Genomic DNA, 15,046 nt, shown 5'->3' with positions numbered 1-15,046 from the left:
ATATTGCTTGGCGCATAGCCAAGAAAAACGCGGTCCAGTCTTTGGTCCCAACTTATGCATTTTGGTTATCGGCACATATGGTAGTGAACTGTATGGCATGGAGTCTAAAGATTCTAGACAAGTTGGTTCACGCATATATTCATCTGGCACCTAATCAGTCTACACGCTACGGATGCTCCATTTTAGTTGAACTACACAAAAAAATTGGGTGGTTCATTTTCTCAATCACCTCTTTTCTTGTCTGCAATGTAGAATTTTGGCGAGCTACAGGACCAAGATGAGCCAGTAAACTAGTTGGATGAAAGTAGTGGCCAAGTTGCTCAAACCTCCCTCGGCACGAGGCCACTATTTGAGGATAGACCTACAAGCAAAGTTCAGGTTGTCTGTGTTGCCTCTTATATACTCGAAAGTTTACTCGTACAAGCATTAATTTTAGCAATAAGTATGTCTGACTGAACACCATTTACCAGTCTGTACCCTAGGTAATTAAAGTTCATCCATGGATGATATTGGCTGTGATCTCAATCATGTGGATGCATAAACATACTGAACATGTGTATATCTGAATATTTTTGTGAATTATGTATGAATATTGTCGTGCGATCTATCAATCATTTGGATGCATAGACATGGTGAACTTGTGTATATATGAATATTTTGAGTTGTTATTGTGAATGTTGGCTATGAATATGAACTTCTCCTGTGAACCTGAGTTTGATATGAATGTTTACCTTTTCTGTTGTAGTTGTGTGTGAACTTGTTAGTATGTCTACTGTGGGATTTGTGATGTGTGGGTGTCAACGACACACCTTCTTCCTGAGAAGAATTGCACCTGTTTTGTTAGGGTAACAATAGCGCATCAACTCTTTTTAATATTTTTGATCTGTCTTCCCCCCTCAAAACAAACATAGTACTGTGTTGTTTTTGGGGCTTGATGAAAAAAATTGAGTGCTAGTTTCTATAGGTTGGCCCGCCCAGCAAATGGGTCGCTGGTCCACCACGGACTGGGAGGCTAAAAATATAAGTTGTATGGTGCAGAGGCAAGTAAAAAAACGCCGTCAAGAGCCATCCACTGAAGAAAAAATATTGTGTATGATGTGCTTCTTCAGCCGTGCCGCCAGCCCACTGTTTAATCTATTTCGCTCGGGGATCTAGCTGGTATCATTTTTTTCTAGAGGACGAACAAATATCAGCTAGGCCTAGGTTTTGTTTTTTAACATGCGTAGCCCACGACATACGGAGACAGTGGTTTCAACTTAATTTTTGAGGTCCATACCGGCCTATGGGCCTCCCAGCGTAGGTTTTACTTTTTCTTGAAGATCGATAGCCCAATGTATTTTTTTAATAAAACACAGATCTCTGTTCTATTTATCTATACGTAGGAATAATAATGTTGTGTCCTAGGGGGTTGGGCGCACCCTCCACCCTCGTGGATGGTGGGTGGCCCCCCTCTGGTGCTTTCTTCGCCCAATATTTTTAATATATTCTAAAACTGACTTTCATGGAGTTTCAGGACTTTTGGAGTTGTGCAGAATAGGTCTATAATATTTGCTCCTTTTCCAGCCCAGAATTCCACCTGCCGGCATTCTCCCTCTTCATGTAAACCTTGTAAAATAAGAGAGAAAGTCATAAGTATTGTGACATAATGTGCAGTAACATCCCATAATGCAATAAATATCGATATAAAAGCATGATGCAAAATGGACGTATCAACTCCCCCAAGCTTAGACCTCGCTTGTCCTCAAGCGGAAGCCGATATCAAAAAATATGTCCACATGTTTAGAGATAGAGGTGTCGATAAAATAAAATATTGACATGAGGGCATCATGATCATTCTTAGAATAGCAACATATATATAGTTATATGCTTTCTTATGTTAAAGAAACAATCCATTCACAATGTAAAGAATGTATCAGAAACATCATTGAAAAACTAGCAAACTATAATCTCAGTCATTAAAGCAATTGCAATTTATCATAACATCGGAAAGAGTCAATATAAGAGCTTTTCAGCAAGTCCACATACTCAACTATCATTTAGTCTTTTACAATTGTTAACACTCATGAAATACTTATGGGTATGAAGTTTTAATCGGACACAGAGAAAGATAGGGGCTTATAGTTTTGCCTCCCAACCTTTTACCTCAAGGGTAATGTAGCGACCCGACCTCAAACGGTCAAGTCTCTGTGCTTCAGTGTCGTCCCTGGATTGGTAATGCTGACACACACAGTACTCGAGGATTTATAACAGAGTAGCAATCACACACTTATTACATCGAATGTCTCCAGAGAGAACTTATTACAATAAATGGCTTAAGGCCATCTAACACGATAAAAGCGGAAGGCTTGGAAGATAAAGTGAGTCCATCAACTCGAAAGGCATAGCTGAGCTGCACGGCAACGACCTAACGAACCTTACTCCTCGTCTGAAAAGTCTGCAACATAATACGTTGCAGTCCGGAAACAGGTCAGCACATGGAATATGCTGGCAATATAACACAGTAGAGCAAGAATAGAATAATGCTATCACTACATGTATATTTGGCTGGTGGAAAGCTCTATGGTTATAGTTTTTGCGAAAAGCCAATTTTTCCCTACAACAAGGAATAGATTTTAATTTAACTATCATGGTGGTTGAAACATCATTGAGAAGGTTCCTCCAACTCAGTCCCAATTAAAGTAATTAACAACCCAACAATATTAATTTAGAGTGATGAGATACTTAAGATACTCCAAGTACTAGATACTCAAGATTGTCCATAACCGGGGACACGGCTAACCATGATTAGTTTGTACACTCTGCGGAGGTTTGCGCACTTTTCCCCACAAGACTCGATCGCCTCCGTTGGATTTCTCGCACTACATGCTGTTTGAGAAATGGATGACCGAGACACGGTCTTTCAGAAACATTAACTCTCTACTCCGGGTAGACCATACCAAACCTACAAACCCACTACCTGCTGATCTACCTCTTCAAGAGCTTCACGTAACTTACTTAACTATGCTAGAGCCCATAATAGCTTGTGGCTGCACACGGAAGTTTCTAGCATGAATCATCTCATTTCCCTTTGAGGCTGGGTGGCGGTCCATAGGAAGATCACACGGGTACTCCGGGATTTCCAAAAAATACAGGCAACACTGTGTACTCCAGGTGCCTCAATACACCCAGATGTAAATTCAAGTTGCCACCTTAACTTGAACCGTTAATTAACAATCTCACATCTGTCATGGATTTCACTCACCCAAACGACGTCTACGAGCATAGCATAGCAATATAAGCAACGCGTAGAAGTAACTCCCGAGGGTTTGAATATAACAGGGCAATAGGTTCTACCTAAACAACTAATTCCCAACCCACATGTTAATGACATCCTAATCATGCAATGTTTGAGGATTGGAACTAATGCATAAAAACTGGGTATGAAAAGAGTATGATCAATGTGTTACTTGCCTTGCTGACGATCCGAGTAACCTAGAGACTCCAAATAACACGCTTCGCACTCCGGGAATTCATTCGCAAACAAACAATAGCATACATAAGCAATCAAGCAAAGAAAACACGGGTAAACCTCAAATAAGAAGATCTAACCAGAAAGTTCAACTTAAGAACTCCAGTTTGCAAAAAGAATCAAATCAAACGGAGCAACGAAACTCAAATGGCGAAAGAAACAAGATCCATTTACTAATCTGAACTAAGGTCAAATTTTACAGTAACAAAATCTTGTTTAAGTTGATTAAATACAAAGAGGGTCTCGAGACGAAGATCTAGGCGCTTGAATCGCCTGATTCCGATAAACGAGCAAAAAGATAAACAGAAATGAAAATCGGATCAGAAATCGCGCTTGAGAATAATCGTGGAAAAATCCGATAAAAAGAAAACTCACGAACAGACTAACGAATGAGCGTTCATTATCTGTAACTAACGAGCGAAAACCGTTCGTAGAACGAACGTACGGACCAACGTCCACTAAAAAGAAAACCGAAAAGAAAAACAGGCGAACCAAAAAAAGACTAGGGTTTTTAAAAAAAACCGAATCGGTTTTCTTTGAAAAAAAAATGGGCGGCGGCGGATCGGCGTGTTACCTCTCCGGCGAGGCAACTCCGGCAAGGCAGGCTCGGGCGGCGGGCTTGCGAGGCGGCGGGGCGGCTCAGCGGCGCGGGTCAACAGCGGCGCGGGCGGCGGCAGGTGGCGGCGCGGGCTGCGGCAGCGGGGCTGGCGAGGGCTGTGGCGCCGGCAACTTGGGGCTCCAGGGGGGCCCCGGGTTGGGTTTTTAAAGGGGGGGAGGCTACCATTGCTCCGACATGGGGAGGGGGTCGAGGCGGCGGCAGCGGCTCGGACTCCTTCGAGTCCGGCGGCGGCACGGGACGGGGAAAGCGGTGGCGTGGGGCTGGGTCGGCCTGGCTCGGCTGGGCTTCGGCCCGATCGGGTGCTGGAAGTTTTTTTTTAAATAATTCCGCTGAACAAAAAATAAATCCTAGAACATAAAATAAAAATCTAAAAATGCCAAAATAAAATTTCACTGTCTAAATAAAATATTTAGAACAAGATGAACATTTTCTTGGCCCTAAAATGCAATTTTGAAAATGTGCAATTTTTCTAATGCAAATAAAATCAAATAAATGATTTTAATATTTTTCCTCCAATATTTCATTTATTTTGGAGAGGTCATATTATCTCCTCTCATATATTTTAGCATGAAATATTTTCGGAGAGAAAAATAATTAAAACCAAAAATCCTCGTTTCCATATTTGGTAAAACCCAAATATGAAATCAGGGAAATCCCCAACTCTCTCCGAGGGTCCTTGAGTTGCGTAGGGTTTCTAGTATCGCGAAACGAAATGCAGTAAATTATGATATGCGTGGATGATCTATGTATAACATTCCAAATTGAAAATTTGGGATGTTACAAACCTACCCCCTTAAGATGAATCTCGCCCTCGAGATTCAGGTTGGCTAGAAAATAGGTGTGGGTGGTCTTTGTGGAGATTATCCTCTCGTTCACAGGTGGCTTCATCCTCGGTATGGTGGCTCAACTGAACTTTGCAAAACTTGATCACATTGCTGCGGGTGACTCAGCTGGCAAACTCAAGAATCTTAACTGGCTTTTCCTCATAAGTCAAATCACTGTCCAATTGAATCGCCTCCAACGGTACTGTATCTCTTAACGGTATATCGGCCATTTCAGCATGACACTTCTTCAACTGTGAAATGTGGAACACATCATGAACTCCTGACAGTCCTTCAGGTAAATCCAACTTGTAGGCAACTTCTCCCATACGTTTCATAATTCGATACGGTCCTACAAATCTCAGGGCTAACATTCCCTTAACTCCAAAACGTTTCACTCCTCGCAAGGGTGATACTCGCAGAAATGCTCTATCTCCAATTTCATAGGTTACTTCCTTGCATTTCGAATCTGCATAACTCTTCTGTCTGGACTAAGCTATCTTCAGTCTATCTCGAATCAGTTTAACTTTCTCCTCAGACTCTTTGATCAAGTCTGGTCCAAACAACTGTCGGTCTCCAACTTCATCCCACATCAACGGTGTTCTGTACCTTCGGCCATACAGGGCTTCAAAGGGTGCCATTTTTAAACTGGCTTGGTAACTATTGTTGTACGAGAACTCTGCGTAAGGCAGATTGTCATCCCTACTAGATCCATAATCTAGCGCACAGGCTCTCAACATGTCCTCCAGAATCTGGTTGATTCTCTCTGTCTGTCCATCCGTCTGCGGGTGAAATGCGGTACTGAACTCCAATCTCGTTCCCAAAGTCTGGTGTAACTGATGCCAAAAATTTGAGGTAAACTGTGTGCCTCTATCCGATACGATGGTCCTTGGAACTCCATGCAGACATACGATCCTGGTCATATATATCTTGGCCAACTTCGCACTTGTATACGTGGTTTTCACTGGGATAAAGTGAGCCACTTTGGTCGAGCGATCAACTACTACCCATATAGAATCATATCCTGATTTGGTCCTGGTCAAACCGGTGATAAAATCCATGCCAAGTTTATCCCACTTCCACTCGGGTATCGGCATAGGCTGTAACAATCCTGCTGGCTTTTGATGCTCTGCCTTCACTCTCTAACATACATCACATACGGCTACATACTCGGCGATATCCTTCTTCATACCAGTCCACCAGAAATATTCCTTCAAATCCAAATACATCTTGGTGTTTCCGGGGTGTATCGAGTAGGGTGAGTCATGAGCCTCCTGAAGTATTAACTTCCTGATCTTTGGGTTATTGGGCACGTATATCCAGTCCTCAAACCATAAGGTATCGTGCTCATCCTCACGAAAACCTTTGGCCTTTCCTTTGACCATTCTCTCTTTTATCTCGGCAATCTCTTTGTCATCCTTCTGAGCTTCCCGAATCTTACCCAATAATGTTGACTGAACCTCCATTGTTGAACGAAACCTCTAGGAACTATCTCTAATCGAAGTTCCATGATATCCTCTGGTAACTCCTTTGGCAATTCTGTACTCTCTAGGATATTAGCATAACTCTTTTGGCTCAAGGGTCTGCTACGACATTGGCCTTTCCTGGATGATAGTGTAGCTTCATGTCATAATCCTTTATAAGCTCCAACCATCTCCTCTATCTAAGGTTCAGCTCCTTCTGTGTGAAAATGTACTTCAAACTCTTATGATCCGTGTACACATCACAACGATTTCCAATAAGGTAATGCCTCCAAGTCTTCAATGCATGCACTACGGCTGCTAGCTCCAAATCATGCATGGCATAATTCAACTCGTGAGGTTTTAGCTGTCGCGAGGCATACGAAACAACTCTCCCATCCTGCAAAAGCACGCTTCCAAGTCCTAAGTGAGAGGCGTCGCAATACACTTGGAATTCCTTATGTATATCTGGTAGTGTCAGTACTGGGGCTGTGGTCAAACATTTCTTCAACTCCTGGAAACTTGTCTCGCAATCTTCCGTCCATTTAAACCTAGTATCCTTCTACAATAGTTCAGTCATTGGCTTCGCAGTCTTGGAAAAATTCTCGATGAATCTTTGATAGTATCCTGTGAGTCCAAGAAAACTGCGGATCTCGCTAACTGAAGTGGGTGCCAACCATTCAGTGCTGACAAAACCTTGCTAGGGTCTACTGCTATACCTTCTCCTGATATAACATGTCCAAGGAATCCGACTTCCTTTAACCAAAACTTGCATTTGCTGAACTTGGCATACAACTGGTGTTCCCTGAGTTTCTCGAGAACTAATCGCAAATGCTCCTTGTGCTCCTCTTCATTCTTTGAGTATACCATAATATCATCAATAAACACCACAACAAAGTTGTCCAAATATTCCATGAATACCTTGTTCATCATGCTCATGAAATAGGCAGGGGCGTTGGTCAGTCCAAACGACATGACCGTATACTCGTATAATCCGGAACGCGTGGTGAATGCTGTCTTTAGTATATATTTCTCTCGAATCTTCAACTGATGGTATCTCGATCAAAAATCTATCTTCGAAAACACCTTAGCTCCTTGCAGTTGATCAAACAGATCATTGATCATTGGCAGTGGGTACTTGTTCTTAATTGTTACTTCATTCAAGGCCCGATAATCAACAACCATTCTAAGGGATTTATCCTTCTTCTCAACCAAAAGCACTGGGGCTCCTGAAGGTGATGAACTCCTTCGAATGTAACCTTTCTCCAGTAACTCCTTGATCTGTTTCTTAATCTCCTCCAGATCATTCGCGGGCATCCGATAAGGTCTCTTGGATATTGGCCCTATACCTGGCAATAGATCTATCAAAAACTCAATGTCTCGATCCGGTGGCATGCCTGGTAACTCCTCTAGAAAAACATCCGGGTAATCCTTCACTATAGGCACTTCCTCCTGAACAACTCCCGTGAGGGTATTCACATGGCACCTCCTAGGCACATGCCTAGATACATACTTAATCCTTTTTCCCTCCGGGGTGGTGAGATAAATCGACTTACTAGCACAGTCAATACTTCCTCCATACTTTGACATCCAGTCCATGCCTAATATCACATCCAGTCCTTGTGACTCCAAGATAATTAGGTTGGACGGAAAAACATGTGTGCCAATGGTTAGGGGTATCTGGTCGCACCATCGACTAGCCATATACTCTGCTCTAGGTGAACTTACTAACAGAGGGGCCTAAGGGTTTGGGTCGGTAGTTTAAACTTATCCATGAATTCCCTTGATATGTATGAATGTGATGCACCAGTATCAAAAAGAACAAGAGTGGTAAATGACTTAACCAAAAACTTAGCTATAACGGCGTCTGGCTGCTCTTCAACCTCCTCCATGTTAACGTGGTTCACTTGTCATTTGTTGAATGGATTGGGCTTCTTCCCAGCGCTCCCATTTCCGTTTCCATTCTTTCCTTCAGGGCACTCCATGGCATAGTGTCTAGTCTTCCCGCACTTAAAGCAAGTAACGTGACTTAGGTCTCTTTTGGTGGGTGTGGCTGGATTGGGGCGGTTCTGATTGTTGCTTGCTCCATTCCCATTTCCATTCCTTGTTCTAGTATGATTATGATTACTTCCTCCATTATGGGTGTGGCCTCCATGGTTATGAACAAGTCCTCCCGAGTTCGGGGTTAGGCGAGGCTTCTGCTGAGCTCTTGAGTTATACCTCCTGTGGGAGTCCTGGATTAGAGGGTCTCCGGACAGCCGGACTATCTCCATTGGCCGGACTGTTAGACTATGAAGATACAGGATTGAAGACTTCGTCTCGTGTCCGGATGGGACTCTACTTGGCGTGGAAGGCAATCTAGGCAATACGGATATGTGTATCTCCTCCTTTGTAACCGGCCTTGTGTAACCCTAACCTTTCCGGTATCTATATAAACCGGAGGGTTTTAGTCCATAGGACAACATAAAATCATACCATAGGCTAGCTTCTAGGGTTTAGCCTCTCCGATCTCGTGGTAGATCTACTCTTGTACTACCCATATCATCAATATTAATCAAGCAAGACGTAGGGTTTTACCTCCATCAAGAGGGCCCGAACCTGGGTAAAACATTGTGTCCCGTGCCTCCTGTTACCATCCGCCTTAGACGCACAGTTCGGGACCCCCTACCCAAGATCCGCCGGTTTTGACACCGACATTGGTGCTTTCATTGACAGTTTCTCTGTGTCTTCGCCGTTAGGCTTGACGGCTCCTACTATCATCGATAGCGATGTAGTCCAGGGTGAGACTTTTCTCCCCGGACAGATCTTCGTGTTCAGCGGCTTTGCACTGCGGGCCAATTCGCTTGGCCATCTGCAGCAGATTGAGAGTTACACCCCTGGCCACCAGGTCAGGTTTGGAAGCTTAAACTACACGGCCGATATCCGTGGAGACTTGATCTTCGACGGATTCGAGCCTCTGCCTTGTGCGTCACGCGGTCACGATGAGTACGATTTAGCTCTACCATCGGATAGTGTTTAGGAGATCGTACAGGCAGCCGCTCCGACCCTCAATTCGGAGCCAGTTGCACCATCCATGGACGGGTGGATAGACCCCGCCACGGAGGCCTTACCCTCAGCGGCGATCGAGCCAAACATCGACCTTACCTTGCACGAGAGCCGTGTTGTTAAATTGCCAGATCCTTCTCTGGCCACAGACTCCGAACCGCCCGCGCCCATTCCTATCGAATCCGATTGGGCGCCGATCATGGAGTTTACCTCAGCGGATGTATTTCAGCACTCGCCCTTTGGCGACATACTGAACTCGTTAAGGTCTCTTTCCTTGTCAGGAGGATCCTGGCCGAACTATGTCCGGCAGGACTGGGATGCGGACGACGAAGAAATTCGCGGCCCACCCACCACCCACTTAGTAGCCACTGTCGACGACTTAACTGACATGCTCGACTTCGATTCCAAAGACATCGACGGTATGGACGACGATGCGGGAGATGAAGAGGAACCACTGCCCACGGGGCACTGGACAGCCACCTCATCATACGATATATACATGGTGGATACACCCAAAGAAGACAATGGCGACGAGATAGCGGAGGATGACCCCTCCAAGAAGCAACCCAAGCGCCAACGTCAGCGGCGCCGCTCTAAGTCCTGCCAAAGAAAAAGTGGTGATAGTGGCACACACGATAATAATACTCCGGATAGTGCCGAAGACAACAACAATCCCCTCCAGCAAGATTTAGAGCAGGAGGATGGAGGAGCCAGCCCTCCTGAGAGAGCGGCAGATGGAGAGGCGGAGGATGATAATTACATGCCCCCCTCCGGAGACGAGGCAAGCCTCGGGGACGACGAATTCGCCATTCCAGAGGATCCCGTCGAACAAGAATGCTTCAAACGCCGGCTTATAGCCACGACAAATAGCCTTAAGAAAAAGCAGCAGCAACTTCAAGCTGATCAGGATCTGCTAGCTGGCAGATGGACCGAAGTCCTCGCGGCCGAGGAATATAAACTCGAGCACCCCTCCAAGAGTTACCCGAAGTGCAGGTTGCTACCCTGACTGGAGGAAGAAGCGTATGATCCGGCTGATCGGCCACCTCGTGGCCGCGATAGAGAGGCATTCCAGCCAAAAACTCAGCCTGCACCCCGACGCCATTTAAATAAAAAGGCATGGGGAGATACGCCAGACCTGCGAGACATATTGGAGGACAAAGAAAAGCATGCAAGATCGATCTACGAACCACGAGGGCGCGCCACTATGCGAGACGATAAACGTCACGCCGGGTAATGTAAAAGTAAATCCGGCCGGGCCGAACACAGCGGGCAAGACCAATTCGAGCCGCGTCGCGATATAGAAACAACTCAAAACAAAAACAGAGGATTGTGTCGTGGTACAGTGGTCAAAACCTTTGGGAGATTATATAATGAATTTTTACTGACCAAAAGAAGTATCGTGCAAGAAAACAGAGTTCGGAGGGCACACGAGGTCCCCATGAGGCAGGGGGGTGCCCAGGGGGTAGGGCGCGCCCTCCACCCTCATGGACGCCTCGTGTACTTTCCGGACAACTTATTATTTTCCTATTTTCTTAAATATTCCAAAACGGAGAAAAATGCTATTAGAACTGTTTTGGAGTCAGTTTACTTACCGTATCACATACCTATTCCTTTTTGGAGTCTGAAACGTTTTGGAAAGTGTCCCTTATGTACTCCTCCGGGGTTACGGTATCAATAACATTGGTTTCAAAATTTATGGGGTTACTTGAGATATAATGTTTGATTCTTTGACTGTTCACCACCTTCGGATTTGTGCCTTCGAAATTGTTAATTTTTATGGCACCAGAACGATAGACCTCCTCGATAATGTAAGGACCTTCCCGTTTAGAGAGGAGTTTTCCTGCAAAAAAATTTAAACGATAGTTGTATAACAGAACATAATCACCTACATTAAACTCACGCTTTTGTATCCTTTTGTCATGCCATCTTTTAACTTTTTCTTTAAACAGTTTGGCATTCTCATAGGCCTGGTTTCTCCACTCATCAAGTGAGCTAACGTCAAATAGTCTCTTCTCACCGGCAAGTTTGAAATCATAATTGAAATCTTTAATGGCCCAATATGCCTATATGTTCTAGTTCGAGAGGTAAGTGACATCATTTTCCATAAAACATTTTATACGGAGACATAACAATAGGATTTTTATATGCAGTTCTATAGGCCCATAATGCATCATCAAGTTTCTTGGACCAATTCTTTCTAGATCTTTTAACGGTCTTTTGCAAAATTAATTTAATCTATCTATTACTCAGTTCTACTTGACCACTAGACTGTGGGTGGTATGGAGATGCAATTCTATGATTAACATCACACTTAGCAAGCATTTTACGAAAATCACCATGAATAAAATGTGAACCACCATCAGTCATTAAGTACCTAGGGACTCCAAACCTTGGAAAAATAACTTCTTTAAGCATCTTAATAGATTTGTTATGATCAACACTACTAGTTGGAATAGCTTATACCCACTTAGTAACGTAATCAACAGCAACTAAAATATGTGTATACCCATTAGAGGAAGGAAACGGTCCCATATAATCAAAGCCCCAAACATCAAATGGTTCAATAACAAGTGAATAGTTCATAGGCATTTCTTGACGTCTACTAATATTACCAATTCTTTGACATTCATCACAAGACAAGACAAACTTACAGGCATTTTGAAAAGAGTAGGCCAATAAAAACCGGATTGCAATACCTTATGTGATGAATGGCGCACCGTGGGAGTGGTGCGCCATTACTAGTTGAACTAGTAATGGCGCACCACTCCCACGGTGCGCCATTAGTAATTTTTTTTTAATTTTTTCAAAACTACTAATGGTGCACCGTGGGAGTGGTGCGCCATTACTAGTTGAACTAGTAATGGCGCACCACCCCCACGGTGCGCCATTAGTAACTTGGCCACCACTTCCACCGAATGCAACCCCCCCCGGTGGACCGCCTTTTCGGTTTTAAAAAAAAATAAACAAAAATGATGGAAATGTCAAAAAAATAAAAGAAAATAAGTTTCCCATGTGATATGTGGTCTAGTTGTTGTGAAAATTTACAAATATGAATTTCGACTTTATTTGCGAAATCTCTCGAGAATTTGTAAAATGGGCATAACTTTTGCGTACGAACTCGGATGAAAAAGTTTTTTATATGAAAAATCATCTACTCGAAAAGTTACATCCGAATTTAACCGGGGGAACCCCGTTAAACATTTTCAAAATCCCCAAAAACCTAATAGAAAAAAAGTTACGGGGCTTCTAAGATCCGGAGGCAAAAAAATTCAAAAAATTTCAAACTTACTAGTGGCGCACCGTATGCTAGGTGCGCCACTAGTAACATAAAAAAATTGGTTTTGAAAAAAAAATTCAATTATTTTTCAAAATATGATACGTAATATGATCGGGAAGTTTAAATATTTTTTCAAAATTTCATCATACTCATGAACATGAACAAAGTCCTAGACATCAGCAAGGTTTAATAGGATTGATATGATAGATATATCAACAAGTGCCTGTGAAGTGAGGTGGTGCTGGGGTTGGATAGAACTATGAAGTTAAGCGTGATTGGGCTGGAGTAGTGTGAGGATGGGTGACCTTTCAGGAAGTTTGACCACAGAGTGCGATTTGACCTGAGATTAAGCATATTGACTCAAGAATAAGCCATAGTGACCTGAGATTAAGAAAAAAATAAAAAAAAAATTGAATTTTTTTAAAAAAATTTGAAAAAAATTTATTACTAATGGCGCACTTCTATGTGGTGCGCCATTACTAAGTCAGATAGTAATGGCGCACCTCTAGGCATACTAATGGTGCACCAGTGGTGCGCCATTAGTAAAAAATACTAGTGGCGTTATACTAATGGCGCACCAGTAGTGCGCCATTAGTAGGCAAAACTGGTGCGCCATTAGTAGGCCTTTTCCTAGTAGTGCATCCGCAACTACGAAAGAAGAACTAAGGTAAACCTAACCATAGCACGAAACATATGGATCCAAATCAGCCCCTTACGAAGCAATGCATAAACTAGGGTTTAAGATTGTGTCACTCTAGCAACCCATCATCTACTTATTACTTCCCAATGCCTTTCCCTAGGCCCAACCAATGGTGAAGTTTCATGTAGTCGACATTCACATAACACCACTAGAGGGAAGACAACATACATCTCATCAAAATATCGAACGAATACCAAATTCACATGACTACTTATAACAATACTTATCCCATGTCCTCAGGAACAAACGTAACTACTCACAAATCATATTCATGTTCAGAATCAGAGGGGTATTAATGTGCATAAAGGATCTGAACATATACTCTTCCACCGAATAAACAAACTAGCATCAACTACAACGAGTAATCAACACTACTAGCAACCCACAGGTACCAATTTGAGGTTTTGAGACAAAGATCGGATACAAGAGATGAACTAGGGTTTGACAGGAGATGGTGCTGGTGAAGATGTTGATGGAGATTGACCCCCTCCCAATGAGAGGATCGATGGTGATGACGAAGGTGAAGATTTCCCCCTCCCGGAGGGATGTTTCCCCGGGCAGAACAGCTCCACCGGAGCCCTAGATTGGTTCCGCCAAGGATCTGCCTCGAGACGGTGGCGCTTCATCCAGAAAACTTTCTTATTATTTTTTCCAGGACAAAAGACACCTTTTGCCAGAAGATGGGCATCGGGGGGCTTCCAGGTGGCCCATGAGGCAGGGGCGCGCCCAGGGGGTAGGGCGCGCCCTCCACCCTCATGGACGGTGGCTGGCCCCCCTCTGGTGCTTTCTTCGCCCAATATTTTTTAATATATTCCAAAACTGACTTTCATGGAGTTTCAGGACTTTTGGAGTTGTGCAAAATAGGTCTCTAATATTTGCTCCTTTTCCAACCCAGAATTCCAGCTGCCGGTATTCTCCCTCTTCATGTAAACCTTCTAAAATAAGAGAGAAAAGGCATAAGTATTGTGACATAATGTGTAATAACATCCCATAATGCAATAAATATAGATATAAAAGCATGATGCAAAATGGATGTATCAAGCCTACGCAGGGTGTTGTCAACTTGGTCAAAAATGATTATGACATCTACATCCATCGGATTTATATCCAACAGCCGGCATGCACCTTCAATCTCTCGTCTTCTTCCTCCAGCATCACCGGACCTCCTGGTCCGGCCTCCGGCAGCTAGCGGCTCTGCTTAGCACGCATCGCTGTGAAGTGCTACCCCACTGCCGGCCAGGCTATCTCTCCACCCCTCCACACCTCCTGTTATTCTCCACCGACTATAGCCCCATGCCGCACCAGAACCAGTTATAACCGTTGTACTCCTCTCAATCTATGACTCCACTGCCGCGTCCTCCCATCTATGGGTCATTCCTGTCAAGGGCCTCGCCGTCGTCCACCTCCTCGCTTCGCTCGGCGCGGCGTGGTCAACAAACGGGAGTCATCGGAAGAGGACTGTACGTGGAGAGCCTGACGGCTGGAACCCATGAGGTCCATGGTCGCACACAAGGAAAGTTCCTCCTTATTAAGCTGAAAAAAATGTTTCCTCCCCCTGATAGCTGGGACCCACTAGTTGTATCTTCACATGGAAGGAAGTGCCTCCTTGTTATGCG

The sequence above is a fragment of the Triticum urartu genome, chromosome 4A (assembly GCF_056163025.1).
Source record: "Triticum urartu cultivar PI428250 chromosome 4A, HENAU_Tu73, whole genome shotgun sequence".
NCBI classification, from domain to species: domain Eukaryota; kingdom Viridiplantae; phylum Streptophyta; class Magnoliopsida; order Poales; family Poaceae; genus Triticum; species Triticum urartu.
Note: the sequence above shows the minus strand (reverse complement) of the source record.